This window comes from Nicotiana tabacum, chromosome 5 (assembly GCF_000715075.1).
Source record: "Nicotiana tabacum cultivar K326 chromosome 5, ASM71507v2, whole genome shotgun sequence".
Classification (NCBI taxonomy): Eukaryota; Viridiplantae; Streptophyta; class Magnoliopsida; order Solanales; family Solanaceae; genus Nicotiana; species Nicotiana tabacum.
Window position 1 is genome coordinate 164435462 of NC_134084.1, and position 8300 is coordinate 164443761.

General features: G+C 38.2%; 1 pseudogene; it reads left to right on the forward strand.

The window, feature by feature from the left end:
* Positions 1–7157, forward strand: part of LOC107789367 (DNA (cytosine-5)-methyltransferase DRM2-like) — a 29096-nt pseudogene extending 21939 nt beyond the window's left edge.
* Positions 7158–8300: the final 1143 nt, after the last annotated feature.

Sequence of the window (8300 nt, forward strand, 5' to 3'; positions counted from 1 at the left end):
TTAAGGCATTTGTATCTTCTCTCTTTAGTATTATTTCACTTGTATTTTTGGAGTGAAATAAAATATTGGTTGTGTCCGAGGAGTAGGCAAAATTAGCCGAACCTCATAAATTCTGGTGTTCCTTTTATTGTTACTTTATTGTCTTATTTATTATTTGGTGGCTGTCATAATTTTTGGTATAGTAGTTGTGACTTATTCACACTATATACATTTGGCTTCCACAACAATTGGTATTAGAGCCAAGGTACTGTCTAATTATGCTCTGTGGTTGCAGCATAGTCTGATCTTCCACATCAGAAAAGATTTATCTTGGTAACTGAGTCAAGGTTCTGTCTGAGTATGCTCTGTGGTTGCAGCTTAGTCTGATCTTCCACACCAGAAAGGAAATAATCTTGATTTGTGTCGTCAGCTATTAAATAATATTTGTGTAAAAAATGGGAGACAATAAACAAGAAGAATCTACATCAAGTGTCAACAATACGTCATCATTGGCATCTTCACTTATGACAAGAATCGTGTCAAATGCGAAATTTGCGGTAGAAATATTTGACGGGTCCGGACATTTTGGGATGTGGCAAGGCGAGGTTCTAGATGTCCTTTTTCAACAAGGGCTAGATCTGGACATTAAAGAAAAGAAACCAGATGTTATTGGAGAAGAAGATTGGAAGATTCTCAACCGTGTTGCTTGCGGTACCATTCGATCCTACCTTGCTAGAGAGCAGAAATATTCATACACAAAGGAAACTTCTGCAAGTAAATTATAGAAAGCACTTGAGGATAAATTTTTGAAGAAAAACAGTCAAAATAAATTGTACATGAAGAAGAGACTGTTCCACTTCACCTATGTTCCTGGTACCACGATGAATGAACATATCACCAGTTTCAATAAGTTGGTCACAGATTTGCAAAATATGGATACAAGTTATGATGATGGTGACTTGGCCTTGATGGTGTTGGCGTCACTTCCTGATGAGTACGAGCACCTTGAAACTACTCTACTCCATGCAAATGATGAAGTTTCTCTCAGAGAAGTTTTTTCGACTTTGTACAGCTATGAACAAAGAAAGCAAGAAAAACAGAAGGGCGGAGAAGGAGAAGCACTATTTGTAAGGGGTTGTCCTCAAAATCAAACGAGGACAAAGAAGGGAAGATCCAAGTCAAGATCCAGACCCAGCAAAGATGAATGTGCCTTTTGTCGAGAAAAGGGGCACTGGAAGAAAGATTGTCCGAAGTTGAAGAATAAGGCCAAACATAACAATGGAAAGGCCATTATGGATTCAAATGTAGCTGATTGTGATGATTCAGACTTCTCATTAGTTACAACAGAGTCATCAACATCATCAGACATATGGTTGATGGACTCGGCTTGTAGCTATCATATGTGTCCCAACAGGGACTGGTTCGTAGATTTTCACGAAGGAAAATATGGAGTCATCCACACAGCGGACAACAGCCCTCTTACCTCATATGGAATTGGTTCAATACGATTAAGGAACCATGATGGAATTATCAGAATATTAACAGATGTTCGATATGTACCGGACTTGAAGAAGAATCTCATCTCTGTGGGAGCCCTAGAATCAAAAGGGTTCAAAAATCATTGCAGAAAATGGAGTGATGAGAGTATGCTCTGGTGCACTAGTGGTAATGAAGGCTAATCGGAAGAATAATAATATGTACCACTATCGTGGCAGTACAGTTATTGGGACAGTGACATCCAGTGACGACAAAGACGCAGAAGCAACCAAGTTATGGCACATGCGCTTGGGACATGCTGGAGGAAAATCCTTGAAAACTCTATCAAATCAAGGATTGTTAAAAGGAGTAAAGGCTTGCAACTTGGAGTTTTGTGAGCATTGTGTCAAAGGGAAACAGACAAGGGTTAAATTTGGTACAGCGATCCATAATACTAAAGGCATTTTGGATTATGTACACTCTGATGTTTGGGGTCCTTCCAAAACATCTTCATTGGGTGGGAAGCACTATTTTGTAACCTTTGTTGATGATTTTTCTCGAAGAGTGTGGGTGTATACAATGAAAAACAAAGATGAAGTGTTGGGAATTTTTCTCAAATGGAAGACGATGGTGGAGAATCAAACAGGCAGGAGGATCAAGTGTATTCGCACAGACAATGGAGGTGAATACAAAAATGATCATTTCAATAAGGTCTGTGAAAATGATGGCATCGTCCGACACTTCACTGTTAGACATACACCACAACAGAATGGAGTGGCAGAACGTATGAACCGGACCTTGCTGGAGAAGGTATAGTGTATGTTGTCCAATGCTGTCTTGGGCAAAGAATTTTGGGCTGAGGCAATTACATATGCATGACACCTCATTAATTGTCTACCATCTGCTGCTATTGATGGCAAGACACCATTTGAAAAATGGTATGGAAAGCCTGTTGTAGATTATGACTCTTTGCACGTGTTTGGCTCAACTGCATATTATCATGTGACAGAGTCAAAATTGGATCCAAGGGAAAAGAAGGCTATTTTTATGGGAATTACTTCTGGAGTCCAAGGATATCGCTTATGGTGTCCTATGACAAAGAAAGTAATATTCAGCAGGGATGTTACCCTTGATGAATCTGCTATGGTAAATAAGGTAACAGAAGATACCAAACAAAATGAAGGTGCTTCTAAGCAGGTGGAATTTGAGGGAAAATATATTTTTCCTACACAAGAAGCAGAGGAGGAAACAAATGAAGATTACCCTCTGGAAGGATATCCAGTAGAAGAGATTCCAACTCAGGAACCTCAACAATAACTTGAATCAATAGCAACCAGCAGGCCAAAAAGAACAATAACGAAACATGTTCGTCTCATAGAGACGGTTGCTTGTGCAACCTCAATTGTAGTTGATGATGTTCCTACCACTTATAAAGATGCAGTCCAAAGTTCAGAAGAAGATAAGTGGAGGATTGTCATGAATGATGAAATACAGTCCCTTCATCAGAATCATACATGGAGATTGGCCAATCTCCTGAAGGGAAAGAAAGCAACTGGGTGCAAATGAGTATTTGCAAAGAAGGAAGGATTTACTAACCAAGTAGATATTCGCTACAAAGCAAGATTGGTGGCCAAAGGATATGCTCAAAAGGAGGAAATTGATTACAATGAAGTGTTTTCTCCAGTTGTAAAACATTCCTCCATTAGAATTATGTTGGCTTTGGTAGCACAATTGGATTTGGAACTAGTTCAGATGGATGTAAAAACTGCGTTTTTACATGGAAACTTGGAGGAGGAAATCTACATGACTCAGCCAGAAGGATTCAAAATTGCTGGAAAATAAAATATGGTGTGCAAACTTGAAAAATCGTTGTACGGATTGAAACAATCTTCTAGACAATGGTACAAGCAATTTGACGAGTTTATGTTGCGGCAAGGGTACAAGAGAAGCAAATACAATCATTGTGTGTATTTGCGCAAGCTTAAAGATGGTTCCTTTGTATATCTTCTCCTATATGTTGATGATATGTTGATAGTTTCCAAGAATTCGGAAGAAATTGATAAGTTGAAGATTCAACTGAAGAAGGAGTTCAAGATGAAGGATCTGGGTGAGGCAAAGAAAATTCTTGGCATGGAGATAATAAGAGATAGACGTTCAAAGAAACTCTATTTATCTCAGAAAGAATATTTGAAAAGAATACTACAACGTTTTGGCATAGATGGAAAGACTAAGCCAGTTAGTACTCCACTTGCTCCCCATTTTAAGCTTAGTACTACTATGTCGCCAAAAGATGAAGCTGAACGAGAGTATATGTCAAAGGTACCATACGCAAATGTTGTTGGTAGCTTGATGTATGCAATGGTCTGTACGAGACCTGACATTTCACAAGCTGTTGGAGTTATTAGCAGATATATGCATAATCCAGGAAAGGAGCATTGGCAAGCTGTGAAGTGGATTCTACGGTATATTCATAATACTGTAGATGTTGGGTTAGTTTTTGAGCAGGAATGCAATCAGTCTGTAATTGGATATTGTGACTCAGATTTTGCGGGTGATCTGGACAAACGAAGATCAACTACTGGTTATGTGTTTACTTTTGCAAAGGCACCAGTTAGTTGGAAGTCTACTTTGCAGTCAACAGTTGCTTTGTCTACAACAGAGGCAGAGTACATGGCTATTACAGAGACTGTGAAAGAGGCAATTTGGCTTCAAGGATTGATAAAGGAGCTTGGTGTTGAACAAAAAGATATCACAATTTTTTGTGATAGTCAAAGTGCTATTCAATTAGCGAAGAACCAAGTTTATCATGCAGGGACGAAGCACATTGATGTTTGGTATCATTTGTACGAGAAATCATAGAAGAAGGTGGAGTCACGGTGAAGAAAATTCATACTACAGAGAATCTTGCTGATATGCTAACAAAAGTGGTGACTACGATCAAGTTTCAACATTGTTTGGATTTGATCAACATTGTTGAACACTGAAGATTGAAGATGAAAACACAACCAAAATTTGTTATTGAGAGAGAATTGAAGATGTAGAATTTTGCCAAGGTGGAGATTTGTTGAAGATGTCAAATTGTCCCACATCGGTTGGGAATTAGAGTGGGGGGGAGGGAGATTTTCCCCTATAAAAGAAGGCCTAATGTTTAGGATTTAAATACACCTCTCATTTGCCTTCTTATCTTCTTAAGGCATTTGTATCTTCTCTCTTTAGTATTATTTCACTTGTATTTTTGGAGTGAAATAAAATATTGGTTGTGTCCGAGGAGTAGGCAAAATTAGCCGAACCTCGTAAATTCTGGTGTTCCTTTTATTGTTACTTTATTGTCTTATTTATTATTTGGTGGCTGTCATAATTTTTGGTATAGTAGTTGTGACTTATTCACACTATATACATTTGACTTCCGCAACCGTTATAAATTTCTTGGGCACAATTATATAAGGGTTTTCTAACATTTTCCTTTTGCAACGTCTGACAGAATTCTGCTAAACGGTGCTACTTGAATGGCGAGTGCAGTTCTTTGTCTGAAAAAGAGCAGACATTATTATACCTGGCAAATATGGGATATTCAGTGGAAGAGGCTTCCATAGCAATGGAGAGATCTGGTGCGTGTATGAAATTGTATTTTGTCTTCTACATTACTAATGCTGTCTAAATCTTTTATCGTTAGACATTTAGTTTGGCTTTTGATATGTCATAAATATGCCAAGGTTTTATCACTTGCTGAAGAAATCTTATTCATGCAAGTTATATAGTGGATCAATTGAATAAAAATGATGTAGCCAACCCAAATTAACTTGGGATTGAAGTTCAGTAGTAGTAGTGGGTTAGTTGCTGTTTAGTAGTGGTGGTGGTAATAGTTGTTATATAGGAGTAGTTGTTCTTTCCAGGTAATTAATGTACTCTTCACAACTTTCTAGGTCCAGAAGCAACGCTTGACGTATTGATAGATTTCATCAGTACTGCTCAAATGTCAAGAGCAGAAGATGCCTATCTGCCAGAAGATGTGAAGGTACGCTTTCCCCGCAGTATTTTAATTGACTCGTGTGAGCTAACAGTTTGTTCAAATTTGTTCGCATATATAACTGCAAATTAGCAACACCATTTTTCATAGAATTGATGCCTCCCTTCCATTGTGACAGCCAAAACTGAAGCACATATCGAATGATAGTGGTGGATACAAGAGGAAGATGTACAATGAGTTGTGCAAAAGGAAAAAGCATAGGGCGATTCTTGATGAAGGGACAATTCGTTTGCCCAAACCCATGATTGGATTTGGAGTTCCTACAGTATCTCTTCCCACAATTGTCCAAAGAAATCTTTCGAAGCAAGCTGTCGGCCCCCCTTTACTATGAAAATGTTGCTCAAGCTCCAAAGGACGTGTGGAACACCATTTCCAGACACTTGTTCGATGTTTTGCCTGAGTTTGTCGACTCAATATACTTTTGCGCTGCTGCAAGGAAAAGGGGATATATTCATAATCTTCCAGTTGAAAAAAGATTTCCTTTGTGTCCACTTCCCCCAAGTACCATTCATGAGGCACTTCCCTTAACAAAGAAATGGTGGCCATCTTGGGATAAACGGACAAAGCTAAATTGTTTGCTAACAGCCATTGGGAGTGCAAAATTGACGGACAGGATCAGGAAAGTTTTGGAGAAATATGTTGGTGAGCCACCTATGGAAGTGCAAAAGTATGTTCTTGCAGAATGCAAAAAGTGGAATTTGGTGTGGGTTGGAAGAAACAAAGTTGCTCCTTTGGAGCCTGATGAAGTTGAAATGCTATTGGGGTTTCCAAAGAACCATACTAGGGGTATAAGTAGGACTGATAGATACAAATCCCTTGGTAACTCGTTCCAGGTTAGCCTAACATTCTTTCTTCTGATTTTCACTGTATATATCCAGTCTTATTTTGCAAAAATATAGCTCTTCCATTGGCTTATTGAATTTTTTTTCTTGTTAGAATAATCTTTAACATGGTACTTGGATCGATATTTCTATTAGGTCGACACAGTGGCGTATCACTTATCGGTGTTGAAAGATAAGTTTCCAGCTGGTATCAATGTATTATCGCTTTTCTCTGGAATTGGCGGTGCCGAAGTTGCTCTTGACCGTCTCGGGATTCGAATGAAGAATGTTGTTTCAGTTGAAAAATCTGAAGTCAACAGGGTTATTTTGAGAAGCTGGTGGGATCAAACAGCTCAGCAGGGGAAGCTTGAAGAATTTGAGGATGTGAAGGAGCTGACCCGAGACTGCTTGGAGAAACTGATGGATTCCTTTGGAGAATTTGATCTAGTAATCGGTGGAAGCCCGTGCAACAATCTTGCAGGTGGTAATAGGGTGAGCAGGGATGGGCTTGAAGGTACAGAGTCTTCTCTATTTTTTTACTATGTTAGGATATTGAACTTAGTCAAATCCATCATGTCTAGCAGACGTAGATAGTATTTCAGATTATATTATCCTATACCTTTTTCTCAATGTTGTCAATGCTAGGTTTATTCTTTGTAGGATATAATGAAGCTAGATAGTAATCGCAATTCTGCATTGTGCATGGCTATTTTACTATGAAATTAATGGAATTTTCATGGTAAACAAACTAATGTGATTGTTGTTGGTTTAGTTGTTTCGAAACTAGGTTCTTACAAACAGAAACAATTTTTTGCTGATAAACAACCTCAGGGTAAAGGTGCTGAAATTGTTTGTCATTTGAATGCCACGTTTTCCTGGGATTGTTACCTGGTGATAACATGTCTGTATTTGTTTGGGTTAAAGCCAAAGGTTCTGTTTGATACTATGGGAAAATATTGTCTGGTGCCATTTTAGAATCTTGATCAGGGTCAACTGATCTCTTAGGACAAAGACGGTTGTCATGCTTTAGTTTTCTCAGTCCTTTGGCAAAAGGACTAAATGGATTTAATTGAGTCAATAGATGTCAGGAGGAGAGAATATACTCAGTAAACATGAAAGGACTTTATCTTAATTGAAAAAAACAATTCTAAAAAGGAAATCAGAAAATTTCACACTTCATTCAAGAAATTAAAAGCACTCAAACTTTAACTTATCTTGAACAATTTGGGAGGAGCTATCCCTTAAGAACGATCGAAGATTTGCTCTTATTAATACAAAACAAGAACCTTATTCTCAACTTGTTTAATCTTGTGTCATTCTTTGATAGGGAAGCTAGCCTTGAGAGTTGCATAAGTTAGCAGCTCTGTGTTTTTCTCAAACATTTTCATATCTTCTTCACTCAAAGTAACCCGAACTTCCACTCCACCATCCTTTGTATCTATTAACATTATCATGTTCTTGAATTTTCCTTCGATTGTACTAAACATAATTGGCTTTCCCCGTCCAAAATCCACGTCATAAAATGAGTAACCACACCAGCTACTGAAATGGTAGAAATCCACATAATCTTTTCTACTATTCAAGCTTAATATATCCCTTAAGTGCTCTAGGATAGTTCCTATGGCCTCATCCCCTTTCAATCTTTTCCCACAGAGGCGGATTTATGTGGAGGGGGGTGGGGTACGTGCACCCATGCTTCCCTCCCTAGCCTATGTATAAACAGTACCAATTTTAAATTTTTTCTATATAAATATGTTTGTGACCACTCATGCTCAAATGACTACCTTGGTGCATTGGTAAGCTGGTGCCCCTGCATAACTGTGTTGTCCCTCAGGTAAAGGGTTCAATCCCTGTCAGTTACACCTTCTTTTTTTTTGTAATTATATTTTTTTTTTAAGTTCCTATTGGCTAAAAACATAGCCCACATCTTTTATGGGGAATTTGGGTATATACAATCAATAATCAAATTCCTAAAAATAAAATACACCGTCTCTCCC